The following is a 21,779-nucleotide window of genomic DNA, read 5'->3' on the forward strand; positions in this document are numbered from 1 at the left end:
CATAAGGTCCAATGGTCGAGTTTGGGGTGCAGGTTCTAAACAGTTGTTTCTTTGGAGCCACCATAACTGACCAGTGAGGTAGCTTGAGGCAGAGAAATGAGGGATTTATTATAGCTGGCCAAGTGAGCAAAGGTTATACTATATACTGTGTTTCTCTGCTGCCAAACTTGACAGTCTAACATAGACCCTATACCAGTTGGTAACTCTACTGGTAGAGCTCCATTCATAGAATCGTATCCCCAGCTCCTTAAGTCATTCCTCATAGGGCATGGATTCCAGACCCTTCACCATTTTAGTTGCCTTCCTTTGGACAGTTTCTCAACATCCTTTTTAAATTGTGGTGCCCAGAACTGGACACAATATTCCAGGTCAGGCCTGACCAGAGCAGAACAGAGTGGCACTATTACTTCCCTTGATCTAGAAACTATACTTCTATTGATGCAGTCTAAAATTGCATTGGCCTTGTTAGCTGAAGCAGCACAGGACCCGGAACAATGGATGCAAGCTACAGGATAAGAGCTTCCATCTCAACATTAGGAGGAACTTCCTGACAGTAAGGGCTGTTCGACAGTGGAACAAACTCCCTCGGAGTGTAGTGGAGTCTCCTTCCCCGGAAGTTTTTAAACAGAGGCTTGTTGGCCATCTGTCAGGGATGCTTTGATTGAGAGTTCCTGCATGGTGGGGAGTTGGAGTGGATGGCTCTTGTGGTCTCTTCCAACTTTACTTTGAAACTGCTCTCCAGACATCTCCAGATGCTATTGGAGTCTGACTCTTTCTAGCTCCAGCCAGTATGCTCAGCGATGACAAGAGTTGTAGTCCATCAATGAGAGCATAACATGGTGCTGGGAAGGACACTTTATAAGAAACTTTAAAAAAAAAAAACCCTTATACTGAATCAGATTCTCCTCTTACATATGGTTTACAACAAGTATGGGGGAAAATGTGGCCCTTGGGTCACATCCCCCTTTCAGAGCCTTTACCATTTCAGACTCTCTGGGCCATCCTTTTTTTGGCTCATAATAAAAATAGAACTTTTTTCCCCCAACTGGAAGCCTCCAGTCCACCTTTGAAATAAGCTACAGGGCCTACCTGCACTGTTTAACATCATATATCTTAAAGTGCGGGGAGATGCCTCATGGATTTGAAATGCACACATAGAAACATTTTTTAAAACCAGCAATGGAAATGAGGCCACTTCCATTTTTTGTTCCTTTGCTGCATTTTTGGTAAGCTGTGTGCCCCCTGAGGGTCAGAAGGGCAGGGAATTGTCCCCTATCCCTGATGCGCACACCAGTCCCTGGTTTATATGGGCTGACAGCCATTCTCCAGGGTTTTAGACAGGTCTTTCCCAGCTCTATCAAGCAATAGTGAAGGATAAGGCTCTTTTGCATGCTTGGCATGTGCTCTGCCACTGAGTGACAGCCTGTCCTCCCCTGCTGCCATAGAGAATGTGATTTAGATATGATTCCTCTTTACAAAATCATAGGATGAAGGTGATCATTTACGCAAGAGGACACTACTACGTCTCTGTCCCTAAAGAATGCTCAACAGTATTATTATGTGGTGCTTGCCTACTGCAAGTTCAGGCTTTGGATCACTCAGCTGTGGGTTGGATATTCACCTCTTGTTTAGGCTACTGGGTCATACTTGGGGCTGTCCCTGGATATCGGGGTGCTTCCTAAAAGGCTTTTATTATTTAACACACACCACCACTTTCATAAAATTGAGAAGAGCATATGATATTGTCATTAATTTATTGGTCTATGTTTTTCTCCCATCTTACTTACTGCCAGGAAAAAAACAGATACTTTCAGTGAGAGAGAGCTCATACTATCTCCATTTAAAAGCCATTGTACAGATCATCATTGTTGATGTTTGTGTGCCTTCAAGTCATTTCTACCTTACTGTGACCCTAAGGCGAACCTATCACAAAGGTTTTTTTTTTTTTTTGACAAGAAGAGGTTTGTCTTGCCTTCCTCTGAGGCTGAGAGAGATCCATGGTCAGCCAGTGGATTTCCATGGCTGAGTGGGGATTCAAACCCTGGTCTAGAGGTATGGTCCAACATTCAAAACACCACACCATGATGGCTCTCTAATTATACAGGTATTTTGACATTTTTTCTTAGTGCATTTTCTCTGCATTTTTAGAGGGGAAAAGATGGAATAGTTACACAATGAATTTTCATTTTTAGGGCTAGTACCTCTCTTTCCTGAAACACCCCTATGATTTAGAAACATGCATCCCTCTGTGAAACCCTCCCCACATCACATCTGATTTAGGAAGCTAAACATGTTTGGGCCTGCTTAGTACTTGGGTGGGACACTACCAGAAAATGTTAGGAATCCCCAGCTAGGGTAAGGAAGGAATCCAGCCTGAAGGAATGGAGAGCTGTGCCAGTCAGAATTCAGAGAAGACCATGTGTCTGTATGTTTGTGTGAGGTATATGTTTTACAGTAGTGTACCAATGTTTTGTTTCTTGAACCAGTAATACGTGAGAAAACATGCCTCCCTGGAAGAGTGTTTAAATGGTCGATTTCTTACTTTTTCAATATATGTCACCGGAGATGTGGGAATTATCATTGTTATCTATTGTGGATATAAAATTGTAGAGACAGTACAGAGCAAATATGGTCCTTTTCAGTAGCTATTTTTGTTTTTGTCCGTTTATTTAAAGAGAAGCCACATTTTGAATTGAACTTGGCTAAAGTCAGCCCACTGTGTGTAATGACAAGAGCAAAGAGCTCTCTAGTGTAGCAGACAGAGCAAGGATTCCTAAATTTTGGTCTCTAGATGTGTTAAATTGGAAGCCCTAGCTGTCCTGCCTAGTGGTGAAGGATTCTGGGAGTTGTAGTTCAACAGCATCTGAGGACCCACAATTGGGAATTACAGTTAGACTAGGGACTTTATCACATGGGGAATTGGAGGTTTAAACAGTGACCATCCCATGAAAATGTTGCAATCATGATTAAAATTTTCACACAATCTTGCGATTAAAGCATCATTATCCTGAGAATAACCAGGGAATAACCAGCAACAAATCATTCACGAGGAAATTCTGTGAATGATTTGCTGCTGGTTATTCCCTGTTTATTCCCTGGATAAGGACACTTTAATCACAACGTTGTGTGAAAATCTTAATCACGATTGCATGATTTTCACGGGATAATCACTGTTTAAACCCCCAATTTTCCCCCGTGTGTTAAAGTCCTAGGACTGGGGAGATCCAGGTTCAAATCCACACTTAGTCATGAAATTCACAATGCCCTTGGGCCAGTTACTAGCTGTCAGCCTAACCTTTGCATGGTCATTGTGAAGCTGTGGAGATGTTAGAACCATGAATGCTTCTTTGTGCCACCTTTGTACTGTTCTTTGCATAGGTAAATACAAATACATATTGAAATTTGAATTCATCAATAACAAAGTAAGTAACTGGGATTGATAAGGGGAAATCTATGTACAAGCTTTTGGTTTTGTCCACAGAGGTTCTGCTTGTTTGAGAAGAATGGAGATCAAGTGCATAACATGTGAGGAAAGTCAAGGGTCTCTGATAGGCGTGAACAAAACACCAGGGAGGGTATCACACTGGATTTTTAGGTGGTCAGTTTTGTCTCCCAAAAATCCAATGCTGACTTATTTTCTTATATGTGTAGACACTACACATAACAAGGTAATTACTGGTAGAGGTCAAGGGATCAAGGAGAAAGAAGCTTTTTCCATCCACAACATCCTATTTTTCCCCCCTGAGTGTTTTGTTCAAATGTAATCTCATCAAAAATATTCATGGTAAAATGACCAAACTTGGGCTATAAGAGGAAGTAAAAGAGCCCAGAAGACATTAGGTAACAAAAACACAATGGTTTTTTTTATTTAGGTATTTATACCCCGCCCTTCAGCCCTAATGGCTCTCAGAGCAGCTTACAATTATATTTTTTAATTAGACAGTTAGCAAGCAAGACCTTTAGGACCTTAAAATGTATAAAATGCTAACCTTGAAATATTTTCTTATTGATGTTGCTGTTACTAATGTTGTTGTGATGATGGCTTCCCCACCCAATACATTTTTTTTCTTTTTTCTTTTTAGTAATCTCTGCTTTGCAATCTCTTCCCAGCCTGTCCTTCTATCCATTCATCTCTTGCTGAAGTTTTAAAAATTATTGATTGTTTTATGGCTTTTCTTTTCATATTATTATATGTTGCCTTGAACTTAAGTGGGCAGTGGCAGTTATAAATATAAATAAAGTCCCTGATATTCCAGGAAATGAAATGACATTGACATTAATAAACATTAAATGATCAGAAAACCATAATGGTCACTTTTTCTCATCCCAAATTGCACTGGAATATAGTAGCTCCCCTCTGATCTCTCCTCTCTTAATTATTATACAGTATTCTGATGGTTATGTCCACTGACTTCTAAAAGCAGCACCTTATAGAATAAACCCTTTTGTAGAAACCCAATTGCCCACAAAATGCCCCTTTCTGAGAGCATTAGTAGAATATTGTATTTCCGCAGGATACCACTGTTAGCCTCACTGCAGTTCTTCTTAATGCAGTCATTTAATGTTCCATCCTGTCTGCTGCGTAAAATCTACTCCTAGCCTTTTCTAACAGGTCCTCCCTTGATGCTTCTTTGCAAAATATAGATGTGGGAGAGGAAGGAAGGTGAGGAAGTTCAACCAAGTGATAAAATAGGACAAATCAAAAAGGGAAAGGTTGTTGAAGGACAAGAATCATTTTTAAAAAACTAGCAAGCAGTCCACTAGTCCAGCAAGACTGCTCCCATTGCCTCAGAGCACCCAACAGCTATCCATCTCAATTCTTAGTTTGTATGACCCACTTCACTTCAGGTGCTATGATGTGACTAGCTGTGCTTTTTGCAGATACTTCAGAGAAATAGATCTACAGTGTAGGCATACTTCAGCTCCAGAATTCTAAACAATGTGCCCATGCATAATACTTACATAAGACATACATTAAACAATTCAAGAGATATTTAAATTGGACTTAAAGTTTGAACCAGAATTATTTTTATTAAACGTAACTGAAGAAAAAATAACTAGAAACCATATAAAGATAATTTTGAATATGGTAACCACAGCAAGAATGGTGTTTGCAAAACAATGGAAAAATTCAGAGATACCAACTGTAGACAACTGGTTATTGAGAACATTGGACATAATGGAAATGGACATAAACATTAACAACAACTACAACAAAGAGTGATCTTAGAGAACAGAAAACAATACAGGTATGCAAATAAGCAGAAGTAGCGACATAGAGAAAATGGAGAGAAATAAGGGGAACCTACAATGTGGAGAATACATAACAATGAGATTTTAAAATGTTTTTAGATGGAGATAGTGGAAGGACAATATAGACCTACAGGAGAGAAGTACAATATAGATAGCTGTAAAGAATATTTAATCCAAAATAATAAGCAAAAGACGGTGGGGTGGGGGGACCCTTCAAGAGATATATTTAATTTTTATTTTTTATGGTAAAAATGTATATGAAAACATGGTATGAAATATGGCAAGAACTTTTGCTAAAAAGGAATGTAAAGTTTGATATTATAGAAAATTTTTGGTTAAGATGTATACTTTTATAAACATTATTTTTTAAAAAATAAACATTGTGCCCACATTTCAGTCAGATTTTTGGGGCAAACAAAAACAATTGGCACAAAAATTGTCCCAACAGTCTCCCTCTCCCCCATAGGTTTTTGTATCCAGGCCTTTATCTCCATGGTCCTGTACTTTTGAGAGTCTTCACAACTCCAGTGAATTCTTTTGAAGGCCCCTGATGGCGGCCTAATGTGGCCGAATTGCACTGTGCTTTTTAAACACTAATAAACGGTTGACCATCTTTTTAGCACATGGAGGTTGTCTCCTCTTTGTTTGCTTCAAAATTTCTTTGTACCATTATTCTACAAACTGATGTAGCAAAGCAGAAGTAGCATGCCCTGGTTGTCTGTAAGTTAGCCCCATTGAGGGAAGACATTGGAATTCTCAGTGGGGTTCAAGAAATGTAAAAAGTGTACATTTTATCCTAATGTCAATGCTAAATCTACAGCTACTTCCTGTTATATTTGGATTCAAATGGGATCAGAAAGTGCCTAAGACTCACTCAATGCAGTTTATTTTATCCTGCTGCATTTGGAATCCCGGAAGTATGATGTAAAAGCTGTTGATGCCTTCCATCTAATATTCAGAGGCATACTAAACCTCTGAACTTTTGCATTATGTTGAGTGGCCATTATCTTATTTTCTTTTATTACACTGTTATCCCACCTTTCTGCTAAAGAACAACACTTCTGCTGACTGGCAGACAATATTAAAAACAAATGAGATTGTGAAATAATTGGTATACCATTGCAAACAAAGTCATTAAAATCACAACAATAATCAAAACAGTTTAAAAGGCCCATTTGAAGAGACAGATCTCTCTTCAATTAATCTGTGTACCCTTTTAAAAGTATTTAATTTAGTAGCCTATTAAGATCTTCGGCCAATGTCCTCCTTCCTTCTCCCAGAACTGAGTCAATATTCCTCATACTGACTATATTTGCAATTATTTATATAGATCAGAGACAGTTTAGACAGTGATTATGGATCATAAGAGTATGTGAACAACCTTACTGGTTCAAAACAAAGGTCTCTCTAGTTTAGTATCCTCTATCTCACAACCTGATGCCAATAGAAAGTGTTTTAGCAAGACATGAGGGTAATGCTCCTCTTGCACTGTTGATTCCCAAAAAAGCGATACTTGCTGGTATAACTGTCACTGGGTATGCCCTCAGAGCACTTGAATGAACTCATACATGCCTATGAGAGATTTTCTGACCTTGACAATAGCACATCTTAGGCAAATTGGATTTAGTAAGCCATATTCACACAGAGCTCTCTAAAGGAGGAATTTTGTTGAATACACAGCAATCAATTTACACAATAATTGCATTGGAGGAATAGCACATATTATGGTAGAGCTTCATAAACTGCAAACAGTATGTGTCGAATGCAAAGAAACACCTAACAGGACATAGTTTCTTTAAGATGGGGAAATACTGACTCCCACTGAGCAAACTTGCAAAGCTATGTGGGGTTTTAAATTTAAGCAATGTGGAGCTTAAAGTGTGCCTAAGAGACGAGAGAGATGAGAACGAGAAAGAGGTTCATGAATATAGACAATACAATACCCAAGGCCACATGCAAATATCTACATTCCAGAGAATGAGGGGAAAGTTTGTGGGAAGTGGAATGTTAAAGGAAAATATTCCCCAAAAGGTAGATTCTAGAGATGACAAATGTTTTGTCTCCTTGGTTCCAGTGGACTTTCCTTGGTGAAAAAACTGGGAAGCATTGGCATCCCTGGTTGGAAAAACCAGAGCCAAGACTATGGCCTCATACAGACAGCCAAAATAAAGTTGCTTCGAGTCACTTTGGAGGTATGGTGTTTCAATGATACATGCATCCTAAGAGTCCAGAAGCCGCACCAAAGCCATGCTCCAGTCCTAAGGACTGGAGTGCAGCTTTGGTACAGCTTCCAGACTCTTAGGACGCATGCATCATTGAAACACCATACCTCCAAAGTGACTCGAAGCAGCTTTATTTTGGTTGTCTGTAAAGGGTCTATGAGAAAGAGAGCAAAAAAGTGATTCTCTAGCCAACATCCCAGACTCTTGGGAGTCTGAAAGAGTGGTTTCATCTAAAAAGGAGAAAAGGCTAGACTAAGCAATGATTTCAGCAAGAGGTCTCCAGACAGAGCAGATAGCTTGGGGTTCTAGGCTGAAGGTTTTAGTAGACCCCACCCCAGAACCAACTATCTTTGCAACTGGAATCCCTTTTAAAGTATACCAGGAGTGAAGCACCATAAGCACTGTCTCAGGATATTGCCTCATTTCGCAGACTGAAGTTCACCTGAGATAGAGTATTATTTTATTCTTGCGAACAAAGAAGTGTTGAGCCAAAGGTGGCATTCCATTTTCATACTGCATTTCCTGTCTATACTGCATTGTTTACCAAGTCAGCTGCTGGGACAGACAGAACCTTTCCAAAGGGTATTTGGTATTTCAGTGGTTTAATCCATTTTCTTAGCATACCTGGTGATTATAGATAATGGTGTTCAGTACAAATGCTAGCTATATGTTTGGAATGGAGAGGTTTTCAAACTAACCCTTCCTCCTCCAGCCAGAATGTGTACATGGTAGAGGAGTTGCACAGGTAAGGCTGTCTCCTAACTTAATACATGGAGTTCAAATACATTCAGCATGACTGATAAACATCCTTCTAATCTCTTTTTAAATCCATCAAATAAAATGCCCATCACTTAATTTTCATGGCAGCAAATTGCTTATATTCAACTGTTCTGTAAGGAACTAATGTTCTGCCTGCTCTGAACTTTCTCCAGACCATGCATAGTTTTTGAAACCCCTATCATATCCACTTCTTCTCATCTTCATCAGTGTTCTTTTTTCTCTAAATAAAAAAGCCACAAGCGCTTCCATTTTTCCTAATGCATCCCCCCCTCCCAATTTTCCAGCTCTTAAGAAATGCCTTCTGTAATAGGTCAACCAGTACAAAGTATTCCATATGTGGTGGTGCCATAGATTAGTATGATTTGGTATGATTTTGTTTTGTGCATGTTCAGGATGATGAACTAAGCTGATGAACTAAGATGCAGCCAATACTAACCATTTAGGAAGGAATGATTATGAGTCTAAGTTGAATGGATATATTACTGTCAATGGAACTTGGATAAGTGTTGACTTAAAAATGTTCAATACAAATATGGGACTATGGGATTTAATCCATAATTATTACTGAGGCATTGTGTTTATGCCTATTTTCCCTCCTTCTTTTTTCTTTTAGTTTGCAAAACACATTGCGGGTTTTGAATTCATATTCATAATAACCAGATTGAGTAACATGGGGCTATTATTTTCATTTATCAGATAGAAAACTAAAACTGTCAGAAAAGAAGTGACCTTCCCAAAACAACATCATGATTCTAACGTAGAAGTGGAACTTTATCTATGTTCAAGCCAAATTAGAAATGATGAAACTAGAACTTAAACCTTGGAACTTCATTTTAAGCATTTTTGGTTGCTGGTAGGGAATGGGGATTAAATGGTTGTATATCATGATGTCTTGAAATACACTGAATTCTGTGTGTTCTAGAGCTAGGAGTGTAAATCTAGATATATGACTGGCATTTTCAAGGACAACTGCACAATTCACCATTAATAGATTTTGGCTCTTAGATTCAAGACTCAACAGGGTACATTAATGAATGAGTTAGCACATGAAATCATACATAAGTTACTTTACCCAATCAATTCCTGATTATTCCACATTGATCATCATGCTCTGAACATTTGCTTGCATTTGCTATAAGGCATGTAAAACTCTGTGTAACCAGGGACCCTGATTAAAGGTTCCTGATTACACTGAGGGTCTTTTCATGATTGACAGTACAACTACTGTTCAGATCTCAGAAACTGATAGGGTTGGAATGGAACTCACTCATAAGGAGTGGGCTCAGTCCATAGCCCTATGCCCCATCACATATAGTAATGTATCCTATTCAGGCATAATGACTGAATAAGGCTTCTCTATAATAAATAATAATAAAATTGTATTTATATTTCCCACTTCTCTCAAAGGATTGAAGTGGGATTACAACAAGAAATATAATAATACAGTGTCTAAAATACATTCTGCTGACTTATAGGAGGCCTGTAAACCTGGTGTAGAGGAATGTCTCTAGTGGAGACATGGAAGAAAAAAAATGTAGAGGGAATTCTCTAGTGAAGAGCAGACATTCTGTACCTGCTCAGAGCTTCTATCATTGGTAGCTATGGTTACAGTGGTCAAAAACACACTGAAGTAATAATCCAGTTTGAGATTGCTTTAATTGCCCTGGCTCAGTGCTAGGGAATCCCGAGAATTGTAGTTTATTCTGGCACCAGAGCTCTCTCACAGAGAAGGCTAAACATCTCACAAAATGACACTTCCCAGAATTTCCTCACATTGAACCAGGGTAGTTAAAGTGGTCTCACACTGGATTATTTCTGCTGTGTTTTTGGACCAGTGTTGGCAGAGCACTGAAGCTGCTATGCAAGGTGCTATTCTGTATCCCCAAAATACATTCAGCATCTTTGGTAACTCAGTTAAAATTTGGACTTAAGCCCCATACCATCAGTGGGCCCACTGGTCACCAATGCTCCCCTTCCAGGTTACGGAGCTGGTATTTCACATTCAATATCGAAGCTAGGGCAAGCCATCATATAAGTTCCAGCTTTCAATTAACCTTAAGTAGAGACATCATACCGAAGAACAATAATGTTGTGAGACTATTGAGTCAAAGACTTTGCTCTGAATTGATAAGAAAATCTGTGCTTGGAAAGAGGCGAGCTTCATGCGTCCAATGCAGCATTTCAAGATCTATTTGCATTTCTAATAATATCCTCAGAACAAGCATGAATATGTAGCTTTGCAGGCACGTTCTGTGTGGAGAGAACAGAGTGGGTTCAGTTCAATGGTGATATGAGATTCATCAGAGCAGGCAAACATGTGGCAATTCCAAGTGGGAGGGTTAGAACACAGACAAGGGAATCGTGAAGCTGATTCATTTGGTGAAGTGCAAATGCTTTGGGAGACGGTCCAGAGAATAGTCTGAATGAAGAAGAACCATTGCTCAGGGATATAAGGCATGGTTTATATGCAGATGTTCCCAGGATCAAGCTCTGATAGCACCAGTTAACCAAGGGATTGGGTAGGAGGTGATGTAGCAATCATCTTGTTAAGGTAATTGGGTTTGTGATAGGGAATCAGTGCCTGAAAACAGCAAAAAATCACAGGTACACTGTCTTGGGTTTCTCAGAAATATAAATGTATTTTAAAAAGTTAGGGGGGGGTTTATCCTACAAAATATTACACACACACACCATTTTCCTTATCCAGGCAGATTGTTGTAATTTATTTAGGTTTATAGACTGCTCAATCCAAAAAAAGCATAAAGTGGATTATTAGGCTTTAAGTAGGTTTGTGCGTTATGATATAGAACACCCATAGATAACCAGGAACAGCATCATGATAAGTACATAGAATATTCTTAGGGATGAAAATCTTAATTGTTGCACCCAAGAACAAAATAGTTCTACATCCTTTCACCTTCTGAGAAATTATGAGGGGATCTTTTGTGCATTTTTCCAATGACTTTCACATTTAAGGTCCCCTCCCCCACAAAAATGTCACAGGGTTTTTGTTGGCAAAAAATAAAAAAGTTCAGGGGGAGGATTCAAAATTGTATGCAAAAACTGTACCTTGCATAAAGCAATCCCCCCAAAAAAACAATGTCTGAGATCCTAAATCATATACAGTTAAGAATACTTAACCACACATTGTCTCCTGACCCAGCTCCCCAAATCTTTCATACCAGCCAGCAGTCACACTGAGTGACAAAAAGTCTGTTCTGCCAGTGATTCGGGTGTTGAAAGATGACATTTCCAGTTCTTACCCTCCAAGGAACAAGGCTGAGAAGCAGGACTGCTGTTACAATTCTTTTGTTGCCTAACAGATCACTGGTGGAAGGGGCTGGAAACATCCAGCTGTGTCCTGATCACAAGCAGAAAATACTGCCATCACTCAGTGTGGCAATGGCAGCTAAGGTAAGTTTGGGGTATTTTTGAACATGCCAGTAGTGCCACAATCATAACCATGAATACCAAAGAATTACAAATGTGTAAATCTATTGTATATGTTTGTAACTACTCAGCAGAATGTCTGCCAATGTTTTTGGCAGTGGCAGTGGGGGGGGGAGGGTATCTCTTTAGCTAATTTTCACAAAATAATATGGAAAAATTCTCAAGGCAGTTGACATTTTTTTTTGAACAAAGATGTTTTTATGTTCCTGTTGGGGACAAAATGAAAAAAAAAAAGAATGAAAGATTTTATTTATTTATTTAAACTCTGAAGTTACTATATAGGAAAGTGAGTGGGCTGGTGGATGAGATATTGAATGTTCATCCCTCCCCTGCACTGAACATGAAAACCAAGTGGGCTGTGACAAAAGGGAAGCCGGCACTTCTGCAGCCCACATACAACCAAAGTTACTATGCCTCCTCTGCCATCAGGCTAGCCAAATTTCCTGTATGCTAGTAACTTTTGTGGGTTTATTGGCACAGGTGCTTTAAAGCCAGATGAATTAAAACAGATTCTACTGACATTAGAAGTCCTCTACCATAATTGAACCTATTTAACATCTATCCTTATAGTGCTCTGAAAGTTGCTTGGCTTTCTGCTTTGGTGAATTTTTGTTGTTGTTGTTGTGTGCATTCAAGTCATTTCTGATTTATGGCAACCTTATGGTGACCCTATTACAGGGTCTTGGAAAGATTTGTTCAAAATTGTTTGCCATTGCCTTCCCCTGAAGTTGAGAGCATGTGACTTGCCCAAGGTTACCCAGTGGGTTTCTTGGCTGAGTGGGAAATTGAACCCAGGTTTCCAGAGTTCAGTGCTTTGGAGAAGGAAAATCCATAACTTTAAAGAAATAAGGGCACACAATGAGTCCAGTGGTGGCTGGTGGCTCCCATGTCAGTGAGACTTTAAAGTTGCTATCAAAGGCATTGAGCTGATTTGAGGGTTAGGGTTCAGTAATTTTAGATCTAGCCTAAAACTCTGAATGAATTCGGTGCCCCACAGATGTGGAAGCTTTCATGTGCCACTGAACAGGAATGTCTCCCTGTGTACTCCCTTTTGAACCTGGAGGTCATATTTTTCAGCCTGTCAGATGTATCACATGTAGCCACATTTAATCAGTTTGGCCCTGCTGCAGAGTTTACCACAAACAAGGAGCATAGCACCTGATACAAGAGAAGGAAGAAACAAGTCAGAATGGGATTTTATGCCCAATCTCAATGGTAGCAAGCTTTCAATGTTCCTTGTATGATTCAAAGCAATTATCTGATCTGCATGTAGAGATGTGAATTCTTATAGCTGATTTGTGGTAAGACTTTGTAAACTTCCATTCATATACAGGAGACTTCCCTAACCAAGGGCTTTTCAGGTGTGTTATAGGACCACTCATGCCACTTCTAGCCAGTACTGTGGCCCTTGGGTCCCTTCCAGCTCTGTGATTCTATGACCATTTTCTCTGCTGGCTGGGACTGATGCAAGTCCAATAGACCATCAACAGGGTTCCAGTTTGGGGAGGGCCTTACTATGGAATGTGTTTTGCTTCTCCTTTGTAGCATTCTCCTCAGGTGCTGTTTCAAGTACATGAATACAAAGCCAAATGTATGAACATTTAAGGTGAAAATACTGACTTTCAAGGTGAAACACAGATCGCTCTACAAATACATTTCCTGACCATCTCTCTTTCTCTCCAAAGCTGTTTCAGAAATGTTCAGGTTGGGACAGGCATGAAGCCATTTTAACCATGTTAGGGAAGTTTAACATATAAAACCCTACTGTGGCAGCAACCAGCTCAAAAAAAAGAAAAAGAAAAGAAAAAAGAAAAGAAAAGGAAGGTGGATATTAACTGGCATGAACTTCTTATAGCTAATCACTTCTAGTTTACTGCAAGGCTGGGGAAGATTAGCAGGTCCAAGGATAATTTTTCTGCCCCTCTGCCCTTTGAGGGGATCATAGCAATAGCAAGTACATTTCTATACCACTTATCACTGCACTTAAGCACTCCCTAAGCCATTTACAAAGTGTAAGCTAATTGCCCCCAACAGTCTGGGTACTCATTTTAGTGCCCTCGGAAAGATGCAAGCCTGAGTCTAGCTTGAGCCCCTGGGCTGTATTGAACTCACAACCTTATGGTTTTGAGTGAGTGGCTGGAGTATAGGCTGCACCACCAGGGTGCTTATATAACAGACACGTAAAAAAAACACAATCCTGAACATGACTGGAAATCTGTTTCTGGTTTTGGAAAAATGGGATGTTAAACAGTGTTTAACCTATTTAAAAGGTGAATCATCTCTCCTGGAATCTAGAAGAGGGCAAAGAGGAGGGGTGTCAAGGGCCACAAAACAACTGGGGAAGGGGTTAATGGAATAGGTCAAATATAATTTGTTACTTATTATTACCTTTTTGAAATCAGCTACCGAACTAACTTTCCATAGGCCTGAAACAAGCTCTGAGACCATTCAATACTTGCTTTCAAATCTACATCTGATAGCAGAAATTAGAACAGCAGATGATGATGATGATGATGATGATGATGATGCCAGAAGAGTGAATGAGATCAACCTTTCAGGCTTCCGGGCCACTGGAGATAAGTTTGGAGAGTTGGGTGGGCCAAAGTCCATTGTGCATTAGGAAGCAGATTGTCAGAGTTAAAGGCATCACTTAGAGGTTGTAAGGCATAATGTCAAAACTCTCCAGGAGTGAAATGGGGACAGGAGCCGTCAGTCACTAGATGAAAACCTCCGGCAGGATGCATAGGGCATTCATCACATGATAATACTTTAGAGTCAGTAATCATAGAATCATAGAGTTGGAAGAGACCACAAGGGCCATCCAGTCCAACCCCCTGCCATGCAGGAAATCCAAATCAAAGCATCCCCAACAGATGGCTATCCAGTCTCTGCTTAAAGACCTCCAAGGAAGGCGACTCCGCTACACTCCGAGGGAGTGTATTCCACTGTCGAACAGCCCTTACTGTCAGGAAGTTCTTCCTAATGTTCAGGTGGAATCTCTTTTCCTGTAGCTTGCATCCATTGTTCCGGGTCCTGTTCTCTGGAGCAGCAGAAAACAAGCTTGCTCCCTCCTCAATATGACATCCTTTCAAATATTTAAACAGGGCTATCATATCACTCTTAACCTTCTCTTCTCCAGGCTAAACATCCCCAGCTCCCTGAGTCGTTCCTCATAGGGCAAGGTTTCCAGACCTTTCACCATTTTAGTCGCCCTCTGGACATGCTCCAGTTTCTCAATGTCCTTTTTGAATTGCAGTGCCCAGAACTGGACACAATATTCCAGGTGGGGCCTGACCAGAGCAGAATACAGTGGCACTATTACTTCTCTTGATCTAGACACTATACTTTTATTGATGCGGCCTAAAATTGCATTGACCTGAGATAGCTTCTAACTACTGACTAAGAGGTAAAAGGCTTCAAATCTAATTACCAAACCACTGAGCCACTCATTTTTCCTATAGAATGTACTCTCTATATATATGCATATACACAAGCTGTATATGCTTGAATCTGTGTATAATCTGTGGATATGGAGGGCTGACTTTATATGGTTAAGATAAGTACATTCTTCCTCACCCTTTCGGTACATTGTTGTTCTAGATATATTAACTATGGTTTGTGAATGTGAGAATGTCACAAATCAGCATGGAACCCAAAAGGTCATCTATGTCCCAGTTACCAGCTCCCAATAGACCAGTTTACGAACCATAAGCTGTCACACAAAAGTAAACACACTGTAAATAGGAGCCCAATCAATGGCCAGCCAATCCATGAAATGAATTCAAAGTCTGTCATCCCATAAAGAGATGGCCTGCAGCTCAGATTGACCAGGTTCAATCTCTAGCAAGACACATTCAAGTAAACAACTTCCATTTCACTACTACACTTAAGACTCACATTGGCCTTACTGTAGGCTGTGAAAACAGAGCCTCAGAAATATCAGTCAAGAATTCATTGAGCCCTCTAGCATTATCTCCAGTGAAAAGCTTGGGTAGAACTGTACCATGAGAGGAGAGCCTTTTGATCTCTGAAATTTTTAACCCACAACTCCCATCATCCCCACTCTTGCATAGCCAGTTACTGTTATTGTCAGAGTTGTAGTCTACCATGTTGGGAGAGCCAGATGTTCCACAGCCAAGCATGGTAGGTCTTTAGTCTTCCCACAATCGCTTATCACTGGCCAAGTTGACAGGGACTGAGTGGAGTTAAGTCAAAAACATGTGGAAGTCTACAGTTTATGTACCCTAATCCACATGATCATCAGCTAGAGAAATGGCTAAGTATCTTGAATTGTAATAAGCAGATGCAGATTGTATGCAAAAAACTTGCCTCTTCAAAACTGCCAGTCATGCTTCCTCTCTTTGTTCACCTACTATAGACCTACCTGCTTCTACCTAAACTGTTAGACAATGGGCCTAGGATATCTATCCTATCATGTGAATTGCCCAGATTGGAGTTGGTTTGCAAAATGGTAATGAACCACCACTCAAGATGGCTGGTGACACAACTGCCTTTCAGACTGTTCCTACAGAGCAGTTCTGTACATTATATTTATTGCAGTAGCTAAGACTCCTACCCATGTCACCTGGGGTTCCCTGGGTTTTTTCAAAAGTAAGTTTTCCATGACCTATACCTGCTACAGCCCAGTTATAAGGTACATACAGGCTTCATGATGACCAAAGGTAAGGAGGTATCTATCTATCTATCTATCTAGAAAAATCCTACTCTAAGTGTTTTGTTTTGAATGTTGGGTCAGAACTGAGGGATTTTTTCTAGCACCTTCATCCTCAATCCTGCCACCCATCCACTCCATCAAGCTTCACCTCACTGAAACCTTGCATTAAACTTCTGAGCTGTGTGCTTTGCTGCTGCTGCTGCTGCTGTGTTTCTTCAAGTTGTTTCTGACTTTGGTGACCCTAAGGTGAATCTATCAGGGTTTTGTTTTTCTGGAGCTGAGAGTGTGTGACTCACCCAAGATCACCCAGTGGGTTTGCATGGCTGAACAGGGAATTGAACCCTGATGTCCAGAGTTGTAATCCAATGCTCAAAACACTACACCATGCTGGCTCTGTGCTTTATTGTACCAACATGCACATCTCAAAGCTCTTTCATGCTCACCCTAGTCTTAACACTGCAAGAATTCATTAAAATTCTCTTCCACACTCTTCACCTGATCTGGGTGATAGTCTTTTAATGCTCCACAAATGCTCCCCCTAGACATTATCCTGAAAGCATTTCTTTTTCTTTTTTTTTCTTTTTTTAATATTTTTTTTTGTCCAGGTCATTCTCTTATGGTCTTCAAACTGTAGGGCTGGCAAATAAGTATGTGTCTTTACTGCTGGAGTATCCTGCTCCCAGTCTTAACATAAATCTATAGCCTTAACAGACAGCAATAGTGTGGTATAAGGCAATCCCATGCAAACATTATTATTTTAGAATGGAAAGAGCCAAATACCTTCTTCTTTAATGCAGATTGCAGCATACCATTGAGAGCTGTAAGATTTGAAAATGTAGAGATCAGACACTCTAAAAGTTTTTTCCTAATTCTCTGAAGGAAGGCATTTACAGGTGTGTCCTGATTAGTACTTGGAATGAAGACAGCCAATGAATATCAGGCTGTATTTCAGAAGAAGGAACTGACAAAACCACTTCTGAGGATTTCTTGCCCAAGAAAACACCATGAAATTCATGGGATTGCCATAAATTGACAGGTGGCCTGATGGCACATACACCTCTAGTGTTTAGGGAAACTGCTAACATCCAGATGCATGGAACTGCAACCCCCAGCATTCCTTACCATTATTGACTTAGACTACTTGGAGTTGCAATTCAACAGCCTTGTGTCCCCATGCCTGGCGAGCCTGCTGCAGGCCCTACCCCAACCTCTGGGATGTCTACAACATCATCACAATCTGCACAGGTGCTTTGGCATTATGAGTCAACCAGGAAAATTAATCTGATGCTGTGATGCAATTCAGTCTAGAACTGATACAGAAAGGGTTGTTATGAGCACGGAACTGGGAATGATTCACTCATAGTCCATGAAAAACACTTCAAGTAGCAAGGATCCGACAACAGGAGTACAAGCCTGCACACATAGTTTTGTTCATAGTAAGAGGCAGCACAGCAGGATTGCCAAGGAATAATAGCTACAGTTAGTATTGTTCTACTTTTATCTTACAGGTGGAAAACACATTAGCCAAACTAGCCAAAATAGCCCAGGTAGGAGACCATCTAAAGATCCCTAATTTAATATGATACTTTAAGAAAATGGCTGAATTTTACACACAGGTATGTTCAGGCAACCAGATGTAGAGCTGAAAGATTAGTGGAAAAACTGAAAATTGCAGCCAGAAAGTTCAAGCTCTGGACATCTCCCCTTAAAGCAGTGGGGATGGGGAATGAATTCAGCCCGCCAGGTCAGTGGTATCACTGGGGTACATACACCCAAAGGGAGAAAGGGTACTTTCCCACTTGCCCAGCAGCTGTACTGGATCCTAAACAGGCCTTCCAGCAGCCACAGTGCCCCCCCCCCCAGTAACAGTGGCTGCCAGGCAGCAGGGGAGCCTTCAGGTTCCCACATGGCAGCAACCCTGCAGGAATTTGAAGATGCGGGTAGGACCTGCAGCAGGCTTGCCAGACACAGGGACACAAGGCTGTTTACACACACACACACCACACTGGGTGACAGCCCCCCTTAGGGATGCCATTGCCCCAGGTTCCCACTCCTAAGATTCAGTTTCTCCAGAAAGTCATTCTCCCTTTTCAGTCATGTGGTGGTTTCCTACCTTTTGTATTTGTTTCTTCCAGTTGCAACAAAATGACTAGTTACTGATGATAAGAGCATCAAACTAACATATCATCATATGAATGGAGTCCCCACCCCTACCCTTTAGTACCAGTACTAAAGGAAGCCTCTGATAACTTCCTTCAAACTGAATTCAGTCCTTGAGCTGAAGGAAGTTCCTTACTCTTGACTGGGAAGGACACTTGCCTGAGAGCATGGAGAGTCATCTTTCAATCAAAACAGACAATACTGGTTAGGTAGGGGAATGGAGCGGCAGTACAAGGCAGCTTCATATATACATATTATGAAAGTAGCTACACACATCTCTGAAAACAGTTGTCCATTCTGGTTTGTATGTTTGTATGTCTGGAAGAAGATGTCTAGCTACCTGTTAGATATGGTATATTTCTATATGTTGTGAATCTTATTTCCTTTTGCTTTCAAACATATCTCCCATTAGAATGCTTCCATTTCATTAGGAGAGCTTCCATTTCTAGGCAGCTGTGTTCACATCAGCCCATTTTAGAGATTAATATCTTCCATTATGATCCTATCTCAGCTTTCACCTTGTGAAAAGTACATTCTGAAACAGGAGCTGATACCACTTTGCCTGTCATGGCTCTGTTGTATGAAATTTGGGATTTGTAGTTTGCAAGGTACTTGGAATTCTCAGATATTCTTACTACTGAAGTGCACTTGAACTTTCTAGCAAGAATTCTGATTATCTCACCAAACAGTAAATCCCAGGAATCTGTAGGATAGAACCAATTAAAATGATAGCAGTTTGCAATACCTGTGTGGTGTGGATGCACCCTTAGAATCTTGTGACTCAAGGTATATAGCCATTGTGTACAAATATAACAAGTTGACATATTTTTAAGGATTATGGCACAGTTCACAGAGTTCTGGGATTTTCAATTTGCTATGGCACTCAGAAATCTCTACTGTGCTCTCTTGAAATAAAGCACAAGAACTCTATGGCAGAGAATTCTAAATACCCCATGAAACTGGAAATTCCAGGATTCCTTGTGGCAGTTAAAGTGGCCATGTCAGTTAAAGTGGTGTAATATGGATACATCATAGGAGACAACTATCTTTACTGCAAATAAAGTGTGTGTACAGATAGTGCATCTGTGGTCTCCCTGATTGTGCTGGAGATTTAGAATATCTGAATGAGCATGTGCCAGTTAAATATCCTGGGTAAAAAGTGGATATTAATTTGACTAGTCTATTGCAGTGGCCAGTATGCCATGGTTTACAGCATTCATATCAGAACAATTAATTTGGTCCTTGTCTCTCTCTTGTTTCTTTCTGGCTGAAATTCTCTCAACTGTCATCTGTACCCATTGACTCAGAAAGGGCCCACTTCCACTGAATCCTTGCTCCACATATTGTCTTAGCCCTGAGGAACAATCTGTTACAAACATAAATCTGGTGGGCTTTTTTTCCTCATTAGCTCATTTATCACATGGAGCAGAGTTTAAATTTATCCAAAATGCTCCCACGAGTAAAATTTCTCTCAGAATCTGACTCAATGTGTTTCAGGTTGTGTTTTTTAAAACCAAATCCAAACCACTAGCTCAGAAGGCAGCAGAAATGGCATTGAAACCACCATTCAAATTAGTGGAGAGTTTTTGATGGTTGATGGCATCTTAGATCAAATGAACATTTACAGCTTTCCCAGACCAATGGACAGAAGCTTAAAGAGTTCTCCAGAGGTTGCGTGGGGACTCAGAAGCAAAGCAAGGGGCAGTTGTTTGGCAAATGTTAGTGGTTTTAGTACATTTGGTGTGGGATGAGGCTCAGCATGTTGACAGGATCAAGAAGCATCTGCTACTTTTCTTTTCTAGCCTTGAGGGGTTTGTTAAGACATGTTAGAGCTATGCATGTCTTCCTGAACAGATGTCTGGATACATCTCAGATGTCTCACAGCTCATGGATTGCATTAGGATGCAAAAGAGCAATTGATCCTAAATGAAAATATTATTGAGAAGAATAGTGCTAGAACACATCAAAGGTCTACTGCCTTTGGTGCTGGAGAAAAGAGATAACTGTTATGACTAGTATGAATAGATTATCACATCCTCCATGGATTTAGGATCATAGTGCTGTGCTGTGGGCTAGAGATGTAGCAGGAAGGGGTTTTTCAAGAGGAGGGAAGAGGAGCAAAAGTCTCACATGCTGTGTGATAGTCCAAAGCTTTTTTTTTAAAGCCCAACATAGAATCATAGAGTTGGAAGAGACCACAAGCACCATCCAGACCAACCCCTGCCATGCAGGAACTCTCAATCAAAGCATATCCATGTTTCAGCTGTATTACCAATGGGCCTTTTTCTGGGTCTATTATAAAATAGACAAAAGCACATTTATTATGTATTTGTTATGGAGACAACATATAAAACACCTATAAAAATAAGCTTGTTTTTTAAAAAACAAACAGTTCCTCTTTCTCACCTCCGTCCTTTAATCTCTGTCCAGCATTCAGCTGCACGCATTATCACATCCGCCCACTGCTCTGACCACATCTCTCCTGTGTTGGCATCCCTTCTCTGGCTTTCACTCCCTTTCTGCATTCAGTACAAGCTCCTGCTATCGACGTTTAAAGCCCTCCATGGGCTGGCCCCTCCTTACTTATCAGACCTTCTTTCTCCTCACTTTCCCACTCGGGCCCTCTATTTTGGTAGTCAAGGTCTGCTGTCCCAGCACAGGATTTCCTCTGCCCCATCTCGGATTCGCCCCTTTTCACTCGCTGCCCCTCACTCCTGGAACCTTCTTCCCCCGTGAGCAAGAGCCATCACTTCTTTAACCAGTTTCAAAACAGAGTTGAAGACCATCCTGTTCAGAGAAGCGTTCCCAGGCATTGCATAACTGTCACTTGCTATTTGATGTTCTTTTGTTGCCTGTTTTATTGAATCATTTCCTGTATTGCTATGTATTTTATATGTATTATCCTACTAGAGAGGCAGGCTAACTCCAACAGGCCTCCCTGGACGAAGTTTACCCATCCATTAAGAAGCCAAGCCCTCCCTCCAGTCCATCTGCCTTGGTCCAGACCTCGGAGGTAGAGAAGTACTGCTGGCCCTCATCCCCTTCCCCTCCACCACTCCCTTCTTCTTTTGTGTCATGTCTTTTTAGATTGTAAGCCTGAGGGCAGGGAACCGCCTAATTAAAAGATTGTATGTACAGCACTGTGTAAATTTACAGCGCTTTATAAATAAAGGAGGATAATAATAATAATAATAATAATAATAATAATAATAATAATAATAATAATAATAATAATAATA

At 40.4% G+C, this 21,779-nt stretch overlaps 1 protein-coding gene across 5 annotated transcripts in view; it reads left to right on the forward strand.

The window, feature by feature from the left end:
- The window catches only part of LOC121925591, a 78,694-nt gene that overhangs the window by 4,756 nt on the left and 52,159 nt on the right, over positions 1-21,779 (forward strand). The window lies entirely within an intron of this gene.

Source organism: Sceloporus undulatus, chromosome 3, assembly GCF_019175285.1.
Source record: "Sceloporus undulatus isolate JIND9_A2432 ecotype Alabama chromosome 3, SceUnd_v1.1, whole genome shotgun sequence".
In the NCBI taxonomy this organism is placed as follows: Eukaryota; Metazoa; Chordata; class Lepidosauria; order Squamata; family Phrynosomatidae; genus Sceloporus; species Sceloporus undulatus.